This window comes from Pristiophorus japonicus, unplaced genomic scaffold (genome assembly GCF_044704955.1).
Source record: "Pristiophorus japonicus isolate sPriJap1 unplaced genomic scaffold, sPriJap1.hap1 HAP1_SCAFFOLD_62, whole genome shotgun sequence".
In the NCBI taxonomy this organism is placed as follows: Eukaryota; Metazoa; Chordata; class Chondrichthyes; family Pristiophoridae; genus Pristiophorus; species Pristiophorus japonicus.
Window position 1 is genome coordinate 1,273,909 of NW_027254531.1, and position 20,551 is coordinate 1,294,459.

Sequence of the window (20,551 nt, forward strand, 5' to 3'; positions counted from 1 at the left end):
AAGCTGCCTTTTGAATTCGTGCCTTGGCTGCCGAATTCAAAGCGGACAGGAAATCAATCCGGGTTGGCAAAGCTGCCTGGTCTGATTAAAAGGCGGTGATACCCTATATTGTAGGCATGTTCTCGTCTTCTGGCCTCAACATTAGGTTCAACGTATCGGATGATAAGCACCGCTCCCATTGTCTGGTAATGGTTCTGCTATTCCCACTAACACCTCCTCTGGACCATCCTTTGTTACGTTATTGCCCGATTACCACCCACTTTGCCTTTCTCCATTATGCCATGTATTATTTAATCACTCCTGCGTTCCGCTGTATCACAGACGTTCCCATTTGACCTTTCTCGCTGCGTATTTTTTCCAGGCGCTATTTTTGTTGAAAACATCTGTAATCTTTCACTTTTTCCTGAAATATCGGAATGATTATCCGACAGAACGTGAAACCGGATTCTTCCTCCACAAAATCTGCACGACGTGCCGAGTTTTACATATTTATCTGTTTTTATTCATTCTATTTCAGTGTCCCTTTTAAGGGGATTTGCTGTCTGTCCGAGATCATTCTCTGTCTCTTTAAAATGGTGTGCTATCAGACCCTCATCATTCTGTGTCTGTTTAAAAGGGATGTGCTGTCTCTCCCAGATTTCCAATTTCCAATTTCAAAACCTGCCTTTGGAGGTTAACGAATTTTAGTTTGTTTGTGTTTTTGTGTAAGCTAGAGAGTGTGCAAACGTGCTGTGCGATCTTACTGTCATGTGAGAAAAATGCATTACATGCAACTTGAAACCGTACTGATTTGATTGAACACTCCTTCGTGGACTCTCTGACGGTAGAAGAATCTGCTGTGGGATTTTGCTATTCCACATCTGAAAGAAGGGAAATGACACAAGTTAGAAATATAGCGATTTTAGGCAGGGCTTGCGTGTGGGCTGTGTGACATGACGACATCCTCCATCCTTTTTTGCAAATTCAAATCAAATCAAACCAATACAAGACATGACTGACTGACTGACTTTGTTTATACATGTATATATATATGTGTATATTTATATATAATCCCAAATTTTTAACTTCCAAAATAAATATGCTTTTTCTGTTCTGCCTGCGCTGCGCTCTCTTACATTTGACCTCTTTCACAGCACAAGCAGCTGCTGTCAGATCCAGCGGAAAGACACACTCGACTTTAAAAGATCGCCCTTGTAGCCCACGTCTTCCCTCATGGCTTGTCTTCCACCATGGGCTTACTGTGTTTGGGTAGTTATTGACTGCACCTCTCATTTCCCAATGGAATTCTTACAGTTACACAGCCTTCGTTCAATAAAAAAATACATAGATTATGAATCAATTATTTATTTCATAAAACAACTCAAATTAAATTTTTTTTAAATACAATTTAAATGCATTTATTTTCTTAAAATGTTAAATATTTATATATTTCAGACTGGGCTGGTTTTACGTCCCTCCCTCCCTCCTTCCTGCCTGTCTATCACCTGTGGCTTCAAGAACAGTCTCTGCGCCGCGTGGTCCTGAGCCCCATTGCACAATTGCCTTCAGGGATGAGCGAAATCTCACTTTATTCTTTTAAAAGGGAACTGCTGTCAGTCAAGGGTCATTCTGCATCTGGGTAAAAGGGATGTCCTTGCAATCCCGGATCATTCTGTGTCTGTTTAAATGGGCTGTTTGTCAGGTCCGGTTCATAATCTTTCCCTTTAAAACGGATTTTCTCATAAACCCGCGTCATCCTGTATTGTTTGAGAAGGAGTATGATTTCAGCTGCAATGACCGAATTGTTAAACTATAGTGTTCCAATTTACATTGGGGTTGCCTGCGCCGGTGCGCACACAGATCGCAGTGCATCTGTTCATTCACTCGAAATATGCTCATCTTTTCCTAAATCCACTCCTTGATATTGCAGTTGCCCCGAATTTGCTCGCAATATACACAACAACACAATGATTAGTGCTGGGAGCGGCCGCGTGGCCAAATGGATAAGGCGTCTGACTTCGATTACAACCGCAAAGTTATCAGAAGATTGCAGGTTCGAGTCCTGCCGCGGTCAACTTAGCTCGCTACGTGAAATTTTATATTCTTTGCTGTGATTCTGCGGAGAAACCAACCATCTCTTCCAGTCACTCAGCTGAAGTGAAAGAAGGCTGTTTGCTCAAAGAATCTCATGGCAAGTTTTCATCATTGTTGATCTGCATGCACGGGCAGAGCAAGCTGTGAAGTGGACTTTCTTGCACATTATTTCTGTTTGGATACCTAAAGCAGGAGATTGAATGGCTGACGGTGTCTTATAGCAGAGACGAGGTGGCCGAGAGGTTAAGGCGATGAACTGCTACTCCATTGTGCTCTGCACGCATGGGTTCGAAACCCATTCTCGTCGTCGTTGGCTTGCAGCTTAACCATTTTTTGACATTCACATTTCACCTCATCGCCAAATTCCCCTTTTACTTACAGGGATGCTGTTATTTCCTCATGTCATGTCTCAAATTAATAATATATTCGTCAAAAGGAGAACAGTTGCAGTACAATGGCGAGGGGCACTAATTAGATAGGTATCTGAGAGACAGCACATGCACGATGGGCCATAATATCATTTCTCACCACCGTCAGAATCTGAGAGCTGCGCTTTTCACTGTCGGCGGCTCGTTGGTCCACGGTTATGTTTCTCCCTTCGGAATGATCACATTTGAAATGCGAGAGATCACGGGCCAAATCCCGGACGAGCCCCGCCATGTTTTACTCAAAGTTCTGCTTCTGACAGCCGCTCGACATGTGAGAAAACAGACGTATTTCACGTTAAAACGTGTGATTTTACGCCGATGTTCCCTTAGCATCCAAATCCCAGAGCAAAGTGAAACCCGCCAAACTGAGTAAAGTTAAAATATCTCAGAGGTACTCGGCTCTGTGACTCGTTGGATAACCTAAAGCCTTGTTTGGTTCCGGCCGATACTTGATCAGTATATCTTCCTGTCTGTGCGCACAAGTTCACCTCAATTGGGATAAGCATACATTCAGCGTCAATCTCCACCTCTGCCCTGAATATGAGTGCGTCCTGTTTCTCTAGAGCTGAAAAGCTGAGAGAAGCTGCCTTTTGAATTCGTGCCTTGGCTGCCGAATTCAAAGCGGACAGGAAATCAATCCGGGTTGGCAAAGCTGCCTGGTCTGATTAAAAGGCGGTGATACCCTATATTGTAGGCATGTTCTCGTCTTCTGGCCTCAACATTAGGTTCAACGTATCGGATGATAAGCACCGCTCCCATTGTCTGGTAATGGTTCTGCTATTCCCACTAACACCTCCTCTGGACCATCCTTTGTTACGTTATTGCCCGATTACCACCCACTTTGCCTTTCTCCATTATGCCATGTATTATTTAATCACTCCTGCGTTCCGCTGTATCACAGACGTTCCCATTTGACCTTTCTCGCTGCGTATTTTTTCCAGGCGCTATTTTTGTTGAAAACATCTGTAATCTTTAACTTTTTCCTGAAATATCGGAATGATTATCCGACAGAACGTGAAACCGGATTCTTCCTCCACAAAATCTGCACGACGTGCCGAGTTTTACATATTTATCTGTTTTTATTCATTCTATTTCAGTGTCCCTTTTAAGGGGATTTGCTGTCTGTCCGAGATCATTCTCTGTCTCTTTAAAATGGTGTGCTATCAGACCCTCATCATTCTGTGTCTGTTTAAAAGGGATGTGCTGTCTCTCCCAGATTTCCAATTTCCAATTTCAAAACCTGCCTTTGGAGGTTAACGAATTTTAGTTTGTTTGTGTTTTTGTGTAAGCTAGAGAATGTGCAAACGTGCTGTGCGATCTTACTGTCATGTGAGAAAAATGCATTACATGCAACTTGAAACCGTACTGATTTGATTGAACACTCCTTCGTGGACTCTCTGACGGTAGAAGAATCTGCTGTGGGATTTTGCTATTCCACATCTGAAAGAAGGGAAATGACACAAGTTAGAAATATAGCGATTTTAGGCAGGGCTTGCGTGTGGGCTGTGTGACATGACGACATCCTCCATCCTTTTTTGCAAATTCAAATCAAATCAAACCAATACAAGACATGACTGACTGACTGACTTTGTTTATACATGTATATATATATGTGTATATTTATATATAATCCCAAATTTTTAACTTCCAAAATAAATATGCTTTTTCTGTTCTGCCTGCGCTGCGCTCTCTTACATTTGACCTCTTTCACAGCACAAGCAGCTGCTGTCAGATCCAGCGGAAAGACACACTCGACTTTAAAAGATCGCCCTTGTAGCCCACGTCTTCCCTCATGGCTTGTCTTCCACCATGGGCTTACTGTGTTTGGGTAGTTATTGACTGCACCTCTCATTTCCCAATGGAATTCTTACAGTTACACAGCCTTCGTTCAATAAAAAAATACATAGATTATGAATCAATTATTTATTTCATTAAAACAACTCAAATTAAATTTTTTTTAAATACAATTTAAATGCATTTATTTTCTTAAAATGTTAAATATTTATATATTTCAGACTGGGCTGGTTTTACGTCCCTCCCTCCCTCCTTCCTGCCTGTCTATCACCTGTGGCTTCAAGAACAGTCTCTGCGCCGCGTGGTCCTGAGCCCCATTGCACAATTGCCTTCAGGGATGAGCGAAATCTCACTTTATTCTTTTAAAAGGGAACTGCTGTCAGTCAAGGGTCATTCTGCATCTGGGTAAAAGGGATGTCCTTGCAATCCCGGATCATTCTGTGTCTGTTTAAATGGGCTGTTTGTCAGGTCCGGTTCATAATCTTTCCCTTTAAAACGGATTTTCTCATAAACCCGCGTCATCCTGTATTGTTTGAGAAGGAGTATGATTTCAGCTGCAATGACCGAATTGTTAAACTATAGTGTTCCAATTTACATTGGGGTTGCCTGCGCCGGTGCGCACACAGATCGCAGTGCATCTGTTCATTCACTCGAAATATGCTCATCTTTTCCTAAATCCACTCCTTGATATTGCAGTTGCCCCGAATTTGCTCGCAATATACACAACAACACAATGATTAGTGCTGGGAGCGGCCGCGTGGCCAAATGGATAAGGCGTCTGACTTCGATTACAACCGCAAAGTTATCAGAAGATTGCAGGTTCGAGTCCTGCCGCGGTCAACTTAGCTCGCTACTTGAAATTTTATATTCTTTGCTGTGATTCTGCGGAGAAACCAACCATCTCTTCCAGTCACTCAGCTGAAGTGAAAGAAGGCTGTTTGCTCAAAGAATCTCATGGCAAGTTTTCATCATTGTTGATCTGCATGCACGGGCAGAGCAAGCTGTGAAGTGGACTTTCTTGCACATTATTTCTGTTTGGATACCTAAAGCAGGAGATTGAATGGCTGACAGTGTCTTATAGCAGAGACGAGGTGGCCGAGAGGTTAAAGCGATGAACTGCTAATCCATTGTGCTCTGCACGCATGGGTTCGAAACCCATTCTCGTCGTCGTTGGCTTGCAGCTTAACCATTTTTTGACATTCACATTTCACCTCATCGCCAAATTCCCCTTTTACTTACAGGGATGCTGTTCTTTCCTCATGTCATGTCTCAAATTAATAATATATTCGTCAAAAGGAGAACAGTTGCAGTACAATGGCGAGGGGCACTAATTAGATAGGTATCTGAGAGACAGCACATGCACGATGGGCCACAATATCATTTCTCACCACCGTCAGAATCTGAGAGCTGCGCTTTTCACTGTCGGCGGCTCGTTGTTCCACGGTTATGTTTCTCCCTTCGGAATGATCACATTTGAAATGCGAGAGATCACGGGCCAAATCCCGGACGAGCCCCGCCATGTTTTTCTCAAAGTTCCGCTTCTGACAGCCGCTCGACATGTGAGAAAACAGACGTATTTCACGTTAAAACGTGTGATTTTACGCCGATGTTCCCTTAGCATCCAAATCCCAGAGCTAAGTGAAACCCGCCAAACTGAGTAAAGTTAAAATATCTCAGAGGTACTCGGCTCTGTGACTCGTTGGATAACCTAAAGCCTTGTTTGGTTCCGGCCGATACTTGATCAGTATATCTTCCTGTCTGTGCGCACAAGTTCACCTCAATTGGGATAAGCATACATTCAGCGTCAATCTCCACCTCTGCCCTGAATATGAGTGCGTCCTGTTTCTCTAGAGCTGAAAAGCTGAGAGAAGCTGCCTTTTGAATTCGTGCCTTGGCTGCCGAATTCAAAGCGGACAGGAAATCAATCCGGGTTGGCAAAGCTGCCTGGTCTGATTAAAAGGCGGTGATACCCTATATTGTAGGCATGTTCTCGTCTTCTGGCCTCAACATTAGGTTCAACGTATCGGATGATAAGCACCGCTCCCATTGTCTGGTAATGGTTCTGCTATTCCCACTAACACCTCCTCTGGACCATCCTTTGTTACGTTATTGCCCGATTACCACCCACTTTGCCTTTCTCCATTATGCCATGTATTATTTAATCACTCCTGCGTTCCGCTGTATCACAGACGTTCCCATTTGACCTTTCTCGCTGCGTATTTTTTCCAGGCGCTATTTTTGTTGAAAACATCTGTAATCTTTAACTTTTTCCTGAAATATCGGAATGATTATCCGACAGAACGTGAAACCGGATTCTTCCTCCACAAAATCTGCACGACGTGCCGAGTTTTACATATTTATCTGTTTTTATTCATTCTATTTCAGTGTCCCTTTTAAGGGGATTTGCTGTCTGTCCGAGATCATTCTCTGTCTCTTTAAAATGGTGTGCTATCAGACCCTCATCATTCTGTGTCTGTTTAAAAGGGATGTGCTGTCTCTCCCAGATTTCCAATTTCCAATTTCAAAACCTGCCTTTGGAGGTTAACGAATTTTAGTTTGTTTGTGTTTTTGTGTAAGCTGGAGAGTGTGCAAACGTGCTGTGCGATCTTACTGTCATGTGAGAAAAATGCATTACATGCAACTTGAAACCGTACTGATTTGATTGAACACTCCTTCGTGGACTCTCTGACGGTAGAAGAATCTGCTGTGGGATTTTGCTATTCCACATCTGAAAGAAGGGAAATGACACAAGTTAGAAATATAGCGATTTTAGGCAGGGCTTGCGTGTGGGCTGTGTGACATGACGACATCCTCCATCCTTTTTTGCAAATTCAAATCAAATCAAACCAATACAAGACATGACTGACTGACTGACTTTGTTTATACATGTATATATATATGTGTATATTTATATATAATCCCAAATTTTTAACTTCCAAAATAAATATGCTTTTTCTGTTCTGCCTGCGCTGCGCTCTCTTACATTTGACCTCTTTCACAGCACAAGCAGCTGCTGTCAGATCCAGCGGAAAGACACACTCGACTTTAAAAGATCGCCCTTGTAGCCCACGTCTTCCCTCATGGCTTGTCTTCCACCATGGGCTTACTGTGTTTGGGTAGTTATTGACTGCACCTCTCATTTCCCAATGGAATTCTTATAGTTACACAGCCTTCGTTCAATAAAAAAATACATAGATTATGAATCAATTATTTATTTCATTAAAACAACTCAAATTAAATTTTTTTTAAATACAATTTAAATGCATTTATTTTCTTAAAATGTTAAATATTTATATATTTCAGACTGGGCTGGTTTTACGTCCCTCCCTCCCTCCTTCCTGCCTGTCTATCACCTGTGGCTTCAAGAACAGTCTCTGCGCCGCGTGGTCCTGAGCCCCATTGCACAATTGCCTTCAGGGATGAGCGAAATCTCACTTTATTCTTTTAAAAGGGAACTGCTGTCAGTCAAGGGTCATTCTGCATCTGGGTAAAAGGGATGTCCTTGCAATCCCGGATCATTCTGTGTCTGTTTAAATGGGCTGTTTGTCAGGTCCGGTTCATAATCTTTCCCTTTAAAACGGATTTTCTCATAAACCCGCGTCATCCTGTATTGTTTGAGAAGGAGTATGATTTCAGCTGCAATGACCGAATTGTTAAACTATAGTGTTCCAATTTACATTGGGGTTGCCTGCGCCGGTGCGCACACAGATCGCAGTGCATCTGTTCATTCACTCGAAATATGCTCATCTTTTCCTAAATCCACTCCTTGATATTGCAGTTGCCCCGAATTTGCTCGCAATATACACAACAACACAATGATTAGTGCTGGGAGCGGCCGCGTGGCCTAATGGATAAGGCGTCTGACTTCGATTACAACCGCAAAGTTATCAGAAGATTGCAGGTTCGAGTCCTGCCGCGGTCAACTTAGCTCGCTACGTGAAATTTTATATTCTTTGCTGTGATTCTGCGGAGAAACCAACCATCTCTTCCAGTCACTCAGCTGAAGTGAAAGAAGGCTGTTTGCTCAAAGAATCTCATGGCAAGTTTTCATCATTGTTGATCTGCATGCACGGGCAGAGCAAGCTGTGAAGTGGACTTTCTTGCACATTATTTCTGTTTGGATACCTAAAGCAGGAGATTGAATGGCTGACAGTGTCTTATAGCAGAGACGAGGTGGCCGAGAGGTTAAGGCGATGAACTGCTAATCCATTGTGCTCTGCACGCATGGGTTCGAAACCCATTCTCGTCGTCGTTGGCTTGCAGCTTAACCATTTTTTGACATTCACATTTCACCTCATCGCCAAATTCCCCTTTTACTTACAGGGATGCTGTTCTTTCCTCATGTCATGTCTCAAATTAATAATATATTCGTCAAAAGGAGAACAGTTGCAGTACAATGGCGAGGGGCACTAATTAGATAGGTATCTGAGAGACAGCACATGCACGATGGGCCATAATATCATTTCTCACCACCGTCAGAATCTGAGAGCTGCGCTTTTCACTGTCGGCGGCTCGTTGTTCCACGGTTATGTTTCTCCCTTCGGAATGATCACATTTGAAATGCGAGAGATCACGGGCCAAATCCCGGACGAGCCCCGCCATGTTTTTCTCAAAGTTCCGCTTCTGACAGCCGCTCGACATGTGAGAAAACAGACGTATTTCACGTTAAAACGTGTGATTTTACGCCGATGTTCCCTTAGCATCCAAATCCCAGAGCAAAGTGAAACCCGCCAAACTGAGTAAAGTTAAAATATCTCAGAGGTACTCGGCTCTGTGACTCGTTGGATAACCTAAAGCCTTGTTTGGTTCCGGCCGATACTTGATCAGTATATCTTCCTGTCTGTGCGCACAAGTTCACCTCAATTGGGATAAGCATACATTCAGCGTCAATCTCCACCTCTGCCCTGAATATGAGTGCGTCCTGTTTCTCTAGAGCTGAAAAGCTGAGAGAAGCTGCCTTTTGAATTCGTGCCTTGGCTGCCGAATTCAAAGCGGACAGGAAATCAATCCGGGTTGGCAAAGCTGCCTGGTCTGATTAAAAGGCGGTGATAACCTATATTGTAGGCATGTTCTCGTCTTCTGGCCTCAACATTAGGTTCAACGTATCGGATGATAAGCACCGCTCCCATTGTCTCGTAATGGTTCTGCTATTCCCACTAACACCTCCTCTGGACCATCCTTTGTTACGTTATTGCCCGATTACCACCCACTTTGCCTTTCTCCATTATGCCATGTATTATTTAATCACTCCTGCGTTCCGCTGTATCACAGACGTTCCCATTTGACCTTTCTCGCTGCGTATTTTTTCCAGGCGCTATTTTTGTTGAAAACATCTGTAATCTTTAACTTTTTCCTGAAATATCGGAATGATTATCCGACAGAACGTGAAACCGGATTCTTCCTCCACAAAATCTGCACGACGTGCCGAGTTTTACATATTTATCTGTTTTTATTCATTCTATTTCAGTGTCCCTTTTAAGGGGATTTGCTGTCTGTCCGAGATCATTCTCTGTCTCTTTAAAATGGTGTGCTATCAGACCCTCATCATTCTGTGTCTGTTTAAAAGGGATGTGCTGTCTCTCCCAGATTTCCAATTTCCAATTTCAAAACCTGCCTTTGGAGGTTAACGAATTTTAGTTTGTTTGTGTTTTTGTGTAAGCTAGAGAGTGTGCAAACGTGCTGTGCGATCTTACTGTCATGTGAGAAAAATGCATTACATGCAACTTGAAACCGTACTGATTTGATTGAACACTCCTTCGTGGACTCTCTGACGGTAGAAGAATCTGCTGTGGGATTTTGCTATTCCACATCTGAAAGAAGGGAAATGACACAAGTTAGAAATATAGCGATTTTAGGCAGGGCTTGCGTGTGGGCTGTGTGACATGACGACATCCTCCATCCTTTTTTGCAAATTCAAATCAAATCAAACCAATACAAGACATGACTGACTGACTGACTTTGTTTATACATGTATATATATATGTGTATATTTATATATAATCCCAAATTTTTAACTTCCAAAATAAATATGCTTTTTCTGTTCTGCCTGCGCTGCGCTCTCTTACATTTGACCTCTTTCACAGCACAAGCAGCTGCTGTCAGATCCAGCGGAAAGACACACTCGACTTTAAAAGATCGCCCTTGTAGCCCACGTCTTCCCTCATGGCTTGTCTTCCACCATGGGCTTACTGTGTTTGGGTAGTTATTGACTGCACCTCTCATTTCCCAATGGAATTCTTATAGTTACACAGCCTTCGTTCAATAAAAAAATACATAGATTATGAATCAATTATTTATTTCATTAAAACAACTCAAATTAAATTTTTTTTAAATACAATTTAAATGCATTTATTTTCTTAAAATGTTAAATATTTATATATTTCAGACTGGGCTGGTTTTACGTCCCTCCCTCCCTCCTTCCTGCCTGTCTATCACCTGTGGCTTCAAGAACAGTCTCTGCGCCGCGTGGTCCTGAGCCCCATTGCACAATTGCCTTCAGGGATGAGCGAAATCTCACTTTATTCTTTTAAAAGGGAACTGCTGTCAGTCAAGGGTCATTCTGCATCTGGGTAAAAGGGATGTCCTTGCAATCCCGGATCATTCTGTGTCTGTTTAAATGGGCTGTTTGTCAGGTCCGGTTCATAATCTTTCCCTTTAAAACGGATTTTCTCATAAACCCGCTTCATCCTGTATTGTTTGAGAAGGAGTATGATTTCAGCGGCAATGACCGAATTGTTAAACTATAGTGTTCCAATTTACATTGGGGTTGCCTGCGCCGGTGCGCACACAGATCGCAGTGCATCTGTTCATTCACTCGAAATATGCTCATCTTTTCCTAAATCCACTCCTTGTTATTGCAGTTGCCCCGAATTTGCTCGCAATATACACAACAACACAATGATTAGTGCTGGGAGCGGCCGCGTGGCCTAATGGATAAGGCGTCTGACTTCGATTACAACCGCAAAGTTATCAGAAGATTGCAGGTTCGAGTCCTGCCGCGGTCAACTTAGCTCGCTACGTGAAATTTTATATTCTTTGCTGTGATTCTGCGGAGAAACCAACCATCTCTTCCAGTCACTCAGCTGAAGTGAAAGAAGGCTGTTTGCTCAAAGAATCTCATGGCAAGTTTTCATCATTGTTGATCTGCATGCACGGGCAGAGCAAGCTGTGAAGTGGACTTTCTTGCACATTATTTCTGTTTGGATACCTAAAGCAGGAGATTGAATGGCTGACGGTGTCTTATAGCAGAGACGAGGTGGCCGAGAGGTTAAGGCGATGAACTGCTAATCCATTGTGCTCTGCACGCATGGGTTCGAAACCCATTCTCGTCGTCGTTGGCTTGCAGCTTAACCATTTTTTGACATTCACATTTCACCTCATCGCCAAATTCCCCTTTTACTTACAGGGATGCTGTTATTTCCTCATGTCATGTCTCAAATTAATAATATATTCGTCAAAAGGAGAACAGTTGCAGTACAATGGCGAGGGGCACTAATTAGATAGGTATCTGAGAGACAGCACATGCACGATGGGCCATAATATCATTTCTCACCACCGTCAGAATCTGAGAGCTGCGCTTTTCACTGTCGGCGGCTCGTTGGTCCACGGTTATGTTTCTCCCTTCGGAATGATCACATTTGAAATGCGAGAGATCACGGGCCAAATCCCGGACGAGCCCCGCCATGTTTTACTCAAAGTTCTGCTTCTGACAGCCGCTCGACATGTGAGAAAACAGACGTATTTCACGTTAAAACGTGTGATTTTACGCCGATGTTCCCTTAGCATCCAAATCCCAGAGCAAAGTGAAACCCGCCAAACTGAGTAAAGTTAAAATATCTCAGAGGTACTCGGCTCTGTGACTCGTTGGATAACCTAAAGCCTTGTTTGGTTCCGGCCGATACTTGATCAGTATATCTTCCTGTCTGTGCGCACAAGTTCACCTCAATTGGGATAAGCATACATTCAGCGTCAATCTCCACCTCTGCCCTGAATATGAGTGCGTCCTGTTTCTCTAGAGCTGAAAAGCTGAGAGAAGCTGCCTTTTGAATTCGTGCCTTGGCTGCCGAATTCAAAGCGGACAGGAAATCAATCCGGGTTGGCAAAGCTGCCTGGTCTGATTAAAAGGCGGTGATACCCTATATTGTAGGCATGTTCTCGTCTTCTGGCCTCAACATTAGGTTCAACGTATCGGATGATAAGCACCGCTCCCATTGTCTGGTAATGGTTCTGCTATTCCCACTAACACCTCCTCTGGACCATCCTTTGTTACGTTATTGCCCGATTACCACCCACTTTGCCTTTCTCCATTATGCCATGTATTATTTAATCACTCCTGCGTTCCGCTGTATCACAGACGTTCCCATTTGACCTTTCTCGCTGCGTATTTTTTCCAGGCGCTATTTTTGTTGAAAACATCTGTAATCTTTAACTTTTTCCTGAAATATCGGAATGATTATCCGACAGAACGTGAAACCGGATTCTTCCTCCACAAAATCTGCACGACGTGCCGAGTTTTACATATTTATCTGTTTTTATTCATTCTATTTCAGTGTCCCTTTTAAGGGGATTTTGTGTCTGTCCGAGATCATTCTCTGTCTCTTTAAAATGGTGTGCTATCAGACCCTCATCATTCTGTGTCTGTTTAAAAGGGATGTGCTGTCTCTCCCAGATTTCCAATTTCCAATTTCAAAACCTGCCTTTGGAGGTTAACGAATTTTAGTTTGTTTGTGTTTTTGTGTAAGCTAGAGAGTGTGCAAACGTGCTGTGCGATCTTACTGTCATGTGAGAAAAATGCATTACATGCAACTTGAAACCGTACTGATTTGATTGAACACTCCTTCGTGGACTCTCTGACGGTAGAAGAATCTGCTGTGGGATTTTGCTATTCCACATCTGAAAGAAGGGAAATGACACAAGTTAGAAATATAGCGATTTTAGGCAGGGCTTGCGTGTGGGCTGTGTGACATGACGACATCCTCCATCCTTTTTTGCAAATTCAAATCAAATCAAACCAATACAAGACATGACTGACTGACTGACTTTGTTTATACATGTATATATATATGTGTATATTTATATATAATCCCAAATTTTTAACTTCCAAAATAAATATGCTTTTTCTGTTCTGCCTGCGCTGCGCTCTCTTACATTTGACCTCTTTCACAGCACAAGCAGCTGCTGTCAGATCCAGCGGAAAGACACACTCGACTTTAAAAGATCGCCCTTGTAGCCCACGTCTTCCCTCATGGCTTGGCTTCCACCATGGGCTTACTGTGTTTGGGTAGTTATTGACTGCACCTCTCATTTCCCAATGGAATTCTTATAGTTACACAGCCTTCGTTCAATAAAAAAATACATAGATTATGAATCAATTATTTATTTCATTAAAACAACTCAAATTAAATTTTTTTTAAATACAATTTAAATGCATTTATTTTCTTAAAATGTTAAATATTTATATATTTCAGACTGGGCTGGTTTTACGTCCCTCCCTCCCTCCTTCCTGCCTGTCTATCACCTGTGGCTTCAAGAACAGTCTCTGCGCCGCGTGGTCCTGAGCCCCATTGCACAATTGCCTTCAGGGATGAGCGAAATCTCACTTTATTCTTTTAAAAGGGAACTGCTGTCAGTCAAGGGTCATTCTGCATCTGGGTAAAAGGGATGTCCTTGCAATCCCGGATCATTCTGTGTCTGTTTAAATGGGCTGTTTGTCAGGTCCGGTTCATAATCTTTCCCTTTAAAACGGATTTTCTCATAAACCCGCTTCATCCTGTATTGTTTGAGAAGGAGTATGATTTCAGCGGCAATGACCGAATTGTTAAACTATAGTGTTCCAATTTACATTGGGGTTGCCTGCGCCGGTGCGCACACAGATCGCAGTGCATCTGTTCATTCACTCGAAATATGCTCATCTTTTCCTAAATCCACTCCTTGATATTGCAGTTGCCCCGAATTTGCTCGCAATATACACAACAACACAATGATTAGTGCTGGGAGCGGCCGCGTGGCCTAATGGATAAGGCGTCTGACTTCGATTACAACCGCAAAGTTATCAGAAGATTGCAGGTTCGAGTCCTACCGCGGTCAACTTAGCTCGCTACGTGAAATTTTATATTCTTTGCTGTGTTTCTGCGGAGACACCAACCATCTCTTCCAGTCACTCAGCTGAAGTGAAGGAAGGCTGTTTGCTCAAAGAAGCTCATGGCAAGTTTTCATCATTGTTGATCTGCATGCACGGGCAGAGCAAGCTGTGAAGTGGACTTTCTTGCACATTATTTCTGTTTGGATACCTAAAGCAGGAGATTGAATGGCTGACGGTGTCTTATAGCAGAGACGAGGTGGCCGAGAGGTTAAGGCGATGGACTGCTAATCTATTGTGCTCTGCACGCATGGGTTCGAATCCCATTCTCGTCGTCGTTGGCTTGCAGCTTAACCATTTTTTGACATTCACATTTCACCTCATCGCCAAATTCCCCTTTTACTTACAGGGATGCTGTTCTTTCCTCATGTCATGTCTCAAATTAATAATATATTCGTCAAAAGGAGAACAGTTGCAGTACAATGGCGAGGGGCACTAATTAGATAGGTATCTGAGAGACAGCACATGCACGATGGGCCATAATATCATTTCTCACCACCGTCAGAATCTGAGAGCTGCGCTTTTCACTGTCGGCGGCTCGTTGTTCCACGGTTATGTTTCTCCCTTCGGAATGATCACATTTGAAATGCGAGAGATGACGGGCCAAATCCCGGACGAGCCCCGCCATGTTTTACTCAAAGTTCCGCTTCTGACAGCCGCTCGACATGTGAGAAAACAGACGTATTTCACGTTAAAACGTGTGATTTTACGCCGATGTTCCCTTAGCATCCAAATCCCAGAGCAAAGTGAAACCCGCCAAACTGAGTAAAGTTAAAATATCTCAGAGGTACTCGGCTCTGTGACTCGTTGGATAACCTAAAGCCTTGTTTGGTTCCGGCCGATACTTGATCAGTATATCTTCCTGTCTGTGCGCATAAGTTCACCTCAATTGGGATAAGCATACATTCAGCGTCAATCTCCACCTCTGCCCTGAATATGAGTGCGTCCTGTTTCTCTAGAGCTGAAAAGCTGAGAGAAGCTGCCTTTTGAATTCGTGCCTTGGCTGCCGAATTCAAAGCGGACAGGAAATCAATCCGGGTTGGCAAAGCTGCCTGGTCTGATTAAAAGGCGGTGATACCCTATATTGTAGGCATGTTCTCGTCTTCTGGCCTCAACATTAGGTTCAACGTATCGGATGATAAGCACCGCTCCCATTGTCTGGTAATGGTTCTGCTATTCCCACTAACACCTCCTCTGGACCATCCTTTGTTACGTTATTGCCCGATTACCACCCACTTTGCCTTTCTCCATTATGCCATGTATTATTTAATCACTCCTGCGTTCCGCTGTATCACAGACGTTCGCATTTGACCTTTCTCGCTGCGTATTTTTTCCAGGCGCTATTTTTGTTGAAAACATCTGTAATCTTTAACTTTTTCCTGAAATATCGGAATGATTATCCGACAGAACGTGAAACCGGATTCTTCCTCCACAAAATCTGCACGACGTGCCGAGTTTTACATATTTATCTGTTTTTATTCATTCTATTTCAGTGTCCCTTTTAAGGGGATTTGCTGTCAGTCCGAGATCATTCTCTGTCTCTTTAAAATGGTGTGCTATCAGACCCTCATCATTCTGTGTCTGTTTAAAAGGGATGTGCTGTCTCTCCCAGATTTCCAATTTCCAATTTCAAAACCTGCCTTTGGAGGTTAACGAATTTTAGTTTGTTTGTGTTTTTGTGTAAGCTAGAGAGTGTGCAAACGTGCTGTGCGATCTTACTGTCATGTGAGAAAAATGCATTACATGCAACTTGAAACCGTACTGATTTGATTGAACACTCCTTCGTGGACTCTCTGACGGTAGACGAATCTGCTGTGGGATTTTGCTATTCCACATCTGAAAGAAGGGAAATGACACAAGTTAGAAATATAGCGATTTTAGGCAGGGCTTGCGTGTGGGCTGTGTGACATGACGACATCCTCCATCCTTTTTTGCAAATTCAAATCAAATCAAACCAATACAAGACATGACTGACTGACTGACTTTGTTTATACATGTATATATATATGTGTATATTTATATAAAATCCCAAATTTTTAACTTCCAAAATAAATATGCTTTTTCTGTTCTGCCTGCGCTGCGCTCTCTTACATTTGACCTCTTTCACAGCACAAGCAGCTGCTGTCAGATCCAGCGGAAAGACACACTCGACTTTAAAAGATCGCCCTTGTAGCCCACGTCTTCCCTCATGGCTTGTCTTCCACCATGGGCTTACTGTGTTTGGGTAGTTATTGACTGCACCTCTCATTTCCCAATGGAATTCTTACAGTTACACAGCCTTCGTTCAATAAAAAAATACATAGATTATGAATCAATTATTTATTTCATTAAAACAACTCAAATTAAAAATTTTTTAAATACAATTTAAATGCATTTATTTTCTTAAAATGTTAAATATTTATATATTTCAGACTGGGCTGGTTTTACGTCCCTCCCTCCCTCCTTCCTGCCTGTCTATCACCTGTGGCTTCAAGAACAGTCTCTGCGCCGCGTGGTCCTGAGCCCCATTGCACAATTGCCTTCAGGGATGAGCGAAATCTCACTTTATTCTTTTAAAAGGGAACTGCTGTCAGTCAAGGGTCATTCTGCATCTGGGTAAAAGGGATGTCCTTGCAATCCCGGATCATTCTGTGTCTGTTTAAATGGGCTGTTTGTCAGGTCCGGTTCATAATCTTTCCCTTTAAAACGGATTTTCTCATAAACCCGCGACATCCTGTATTGTTTGAGAAGGAGTATGATTTCAGCGGCAATGACCCAATTGTTAAACTATAGTGTTCCAATTTACATTGGGGTTGCCTGCGCCGGTGCGCACACAGATCGCAGTGCATCTGTTCATTCACTCGAAATATGCTCATCTTTTCCTAAATCCACTCCTTGATATTGCAGTTGCCCCGAATTTGCTCGCAATATACACAACAACACAATGATTAGTGCTGGGAGCGGCCGCGTGGCCAAATGGATAAGGCGTCTGACTTCGATTACAACCGCAAAGTTATCAGAAGATTGCAGGTTCGAGTCCTGCCGCGGTCAACTTAGCTCGCTACGTGAAATTTTATATTCTTTGCTGTGATTCTGCGGAGAAACCAACCATCTCTTCCAGTCACTCAGCTGAAGTGAAAGAAGGCTGTTTGCTCAAAGAATCTCATGGCAAGTTTTCATCATTGTTGATCTGCATGCACGGGCAGAGCAAGCTGTGAAGTGGACTTTCTTGCACATTATTTCTGTTTGGATACCTAAAGCAGGAGATTGAATGGCTGACGGTGTCTTATAGCAGAGACGAGGTGGCCGAGAGGTTAAGGCGATGAACTGCTAATCCATTGTGCTCTGCACGCATGGGTTCGAAACCCATTCTCGTCGTCGTTGGCTTGCAGCTTAACCATTTTTTGACATTCACATTTCACCTCATCGCCAAATTCCCCTTTTACTTACAGGGATGCTGTTATTTCCTCATGTCATGTCTCAAATTAATAATATATTCGTCAAAAGGAGAACAGTTGCAGTACAATGGCGAGGGGCACTAATTAGATAGGTATCTGAGAGACAGCACATGCACGATGGCCCATAATATCATTTCTCACCACCGTCAGAATCTGAGAGCTGCGCTTTTCACTGTCGGCGGCTCGTTGGTCCACGGTTATGTTTCTCCCTTCGGAATGATCACATTTGAAATGCGAGAGATCACGGGCCAAATCCCGGACGAGCCCCGCCATGTTTTACTCAAAGTTCTGCTTCTGACAGCCGCTCGACATGTGAGAAAACAGACGTATTTCACGTTAAAACGTGTGATTTTACGCCGATGTTCCCTTAGCATCCAAATCCCAGAGCAAAGTGAAACCCGCCAAACTGAGTAAAGTTAAAATATCTCAGAGGTACTCGGCTCTGTGACTCGTTGGATAACCTAAAGCCTTGTTTGGTTCCGGCCGATACTTGATCAGTATATCTTCCTGTCTGTGCGCACAAGTTCACCTCAATTGGGATAAGCATACATTCAGCGTCAATCTCCACCTCTGCCCTGAATATGAGTGCGTCCTGTTTCTCTAGAGCTGAAAAGCTGAGAGAAGCTGCCTTTTGAATTCGTGCCTTGGCTGCCGAATTCAAAGCGGACAGGAAATCAATCCGGGTTGGCAAAGCTGCCTGGTCTGATTAAAAGGCGGTGATACCCTATATTGTAGGCATGTTCTCGTCTTCTGGCCTCAACATTAGGTTCAACGTATCGGATGATAAGCACCGCTCCCATTGTCTGGTAATGGTTCTGCTATTCCCACTAACACCTCCTCTGGACCATCCTTTGTTACGTTATTGCCCGATTACCACCCACTTTGCCTTTCTCCATTATGCCATGTATTATTTAATCACTCCTGCGTTCCGCTGTATCACAGACGTTCCCATTTGACCTTTCTCGCTGCGTATTTTTTCCAGGCGCTATTTTTGTTGAAAACATCTGTAATCTTTAACTTTTTCCTGAAATATCGGAATGATTATCCGACAGAACGTGAAACCGGATTCTTCCTCCACAAAATCTGCACGACGTGCCGAGTTTTACATATTTATCTGTTTTTATTCATTCTATTTCAGTGTCCCTTTTAAGGGGATTTTGTGTCTGTCCGAGATCATTCTCTGTCTCTTTAAAATGGTGTGCTATCAGACCCTCATCATTCTGTGTCTGTTTAAAAGGGATGTGCTGTCTCTCCCAGATTTCCAATTTCCAATTTCAAAACCTGCCTTTGGAGGTTAACGAATTTTAGTTTGTTTGTGTTTTTGTGTAAGCTAGAGAGTGTGCAAACGTGCTGTGCGATCTTACTGTCATGTGAGAAAAATGCATTACATGCAACTTGAAACCGTACTGATTTGATTGAACACTCCTTCGTGGACTCTCTGACGGTAGAAGAATCTGCTGTGGGATTTTGCTATTCCACATCTGAAAGAAGGGAAATGACACAAGTTAGAAATATAGCGATTTTAGGCAGGGCTTGCGTGTGGGCTGTGTGACATGACGACATCCTCCATCCTTTTTTGCAAATTCAAATCAAATCAAACCAATACAAGACATGACTGACTGACTGACTTTGTTTATACATGTATATATATATGTGTATATTTATATATAATCCCAAATTTTTAACTTCCAAAATAAATATGCTTTTTCTGTTCTGCCTGCGCTGCGCTCTCTTACATTTGACCTCTTTCACAGCACAAGCAGCTGCTGTCAGATCCAGCGGAAAGACACACTCGACTTTAAAAGATCGCCCTTGTAGCCCACGTCTTCCCTCATGGCTTGGCTTCCACCATGGGCTTACTGTGTTTGGGTAGTTATTGACTGCACCTCTCATTTCCCAATGGAATTCTTATAGTTACACAGCCTTCGTTCAATAAAAAAATACATAGATTATGAATCAATTATTTATTTCATTAAAACAACTCAAATTAAATTTTTTTTAAATACAATTTAAATGCATTTATTTTCTTAAAATGTTAAATATTTATATATTTCAGACTGGGCTGGTTTTACGTCCCTCCCTCCCTCCTTCCTGCCTGTCTATCACCTGTGGCTTCAAGAACAGTCTCTGCGCCGCGTGGTCCTGAGCCCCATTGCACAATTGCCTTCAGGGATGAGCGAAATCTCACTTTATTCTTTTAAAAGGGAACTGCTGTCAGTCAAGGGTCATTCTGCATCTGGGTAAAAGGGATGTCCTTGCAATCCCGGATCATTCTGTGTCTGTTTAAATGGGCTGTTTGTCAGGTCCGGTTCATAATCTTTCCCTTTAAAACGGATTTTCTCATAAACCCGCTTCATCCTGTATTGTTTGAGAAGGAGTATGATTTCAGCGGCAATGACCGAATTGTTAAACTATAGTGTTCCAATTTACATTGGGGTTGCCTGCGCCGGTGCGCACACAGATCGCAGTGCATCTGTTCATTCACTCGAAATATGCTCATCTTTTCCTAAATCCACTCCTTGATATTGCAGTTGCCCCGAATTTGCTCGCAATATACACAACAACACAATGATTAGTGCTGGGAGCGGCCGCGTGGCCTAATGGATAAGGCGTCTGACTTCGATTACAACCGCAAAGTTATCAGAAGATTGCAGGTTCGAGTCCTGCCGCGGTCAACTTAG

General features: G+C 42.9%; 13 non-coding genes across 13 annotated transcripts; all 13 read left to right on the forward strand.

Annotated features, from left to right (window-relative positions):
• The first annotated feature begins 1,964 nt into the window (after window positions 1-1,964).
• On the forward strand, window positions 1,965-2,053 carry trnar-ucg (transfer RNA arginine (anticodon UCG)). Its single transcript is given in 2 exon segments — window positions 1,965-2,001; window positions 2,018-2,053. It is a non-coding gene; the product is annotated as a tRNA-Arg (tRNA).
• Window positions 2,054-2,298: 245 nt separating this feature from the next.
• On the forward strand, window positions 2,299-2,380 carry trnas-gcu (transfer RNA serine (anticodon GCU)). The gene has a single exon. It is a non-coding gene; the product is annotated as a tRNA-Ser (tRNA).
• A 2,666-nt stretch (window positions 2,381-5,046) lies between these two features.
• On the forward strand, window positions 5,047-5,135 carry trnar-ucg (transfer RNA arginine (anticodon UCG)). The gene is given in 2 exon segments: window positions 5,047-5,083; window positions 5,100-5,135. It is a non-coding gene; the product is annotated as a tRNA-Arg (tRNA).
• Window positions 5,136-5,380: 245 nt separating this feature from the next.
• Window positions 5,381-5,462, forward strand: trnas-gcu (transfer RNA serine (anticodon GCU)). Its single transcript has one exon. It is a non-coding gene; the product is annotated as a tRNA-Ser (tRNA).
• Window positions 5,463-8,128: 2,666 nt separating this feature from the next.
• Window positions 8,129-8,217, forward strand: trnar-ucg (transfer RNA arginine (anticodon UCG)). The gene is given in 2 exon segments: window positions 8,129-8,165; window positions 8,182-8,217. It is a non-coding gene; the product is annotated as a tRNA-Arg (tRNA).
• A 245-nt stretch (window positions 8,218-8,462) lies between these two features.
• On the forward strand, window positions 8,463-8,544 carry trnas-gcu (transfer RNA serine (anticodon GCU)). Its single transcript has one exon. It is a non-coding gene; the product is annotated as a tRNA-Ser (tRNA).
• A 2,666-nt stretch (window positions 8,545-11,210) lies between these two features.
• trnar-ucg (transfer RNA arginine (anticodon UCG)) lies at window positions 11,211-11,299 on the forward strand. The gene is given in 2 exon segments: window positions 11,211-11,247; window positions 11,264-11,299. It is a non-coding gene; the product is annotated as a tRNA-Arg (tRNA).
• Window positions 11,300-11,544: 245 nt separating this feature from the next.
• Window positions 11,545-11,626, forward strand: trnas-gcu (transfer RNA serine (anticodon GCU)). The gene has a single exon. It is a non-coding gene; the product is annotated as a tRNA-Ser (tRNA).
• Window positions 11,627-14,292: 2,666 nt separating this feature from the next.
• On the forward strand, window positions 14,293-14,381 carry trnar-ucg (transfer RNA arginine (anticodon UCG)). Its single transcript is given in 2 exon segments — window positions 14,293-14,329; window positions 14,346-14,381. It is a non-coding gene; the product is annotated as a tRNA-Arg (tRNA).
• Window positions 14,382-14,626: 245 nt separating this feature from the next.
• On the forward strand, window positions 14,627-14,708 carry trnas-gcu (transfer RNA serine (anticodon GCU)). Its single transcript has one exon. It is a non-coding gene; the product is annotated as a tRNA-Ser (tRNA).
• Window positions 14,709-17,374: 2,666 nt separating this feature from the next.
• trnar-ucg (transfer RNA arginine (anticodon UCG)) lies at window positions 17,375-17,463 on the forward strand. The gene is given in 2 exon segments: window positions 17,375-17,411; window positions 17,428-17,463. It is a non-coding gene; the product is annotated as a tRNA-Arg (tRNA).
• A 245-nt stretch (window positions 17,464-17,708) lies between these two features.
• Window positions 17,709-17,790, forward strand: trnas-gcu (transfer RNA serine (anticodon GCU)). The gene has a single exon. It is a non-coding gene; the product is annotated as a tRNA-Ser (tRNA).
• A 2,666-nt stretch (window positions 17,791-20,456) lies between these two features.
• trnar-ucg (transfer RNA arginine (anticodon UCG)) lies at window positions 20,457-20,545 on the forward strand. The gene is given in 2 exon segments: window positions 20,457-20,493; window positions 20,510-20,545. It is a non-coding gene; the product is annotated as a tRNA-Arg (tRNA).
• The last annotated feature ends 6 nt before the right edge of the window (window positions 20,546-20,551 follow it).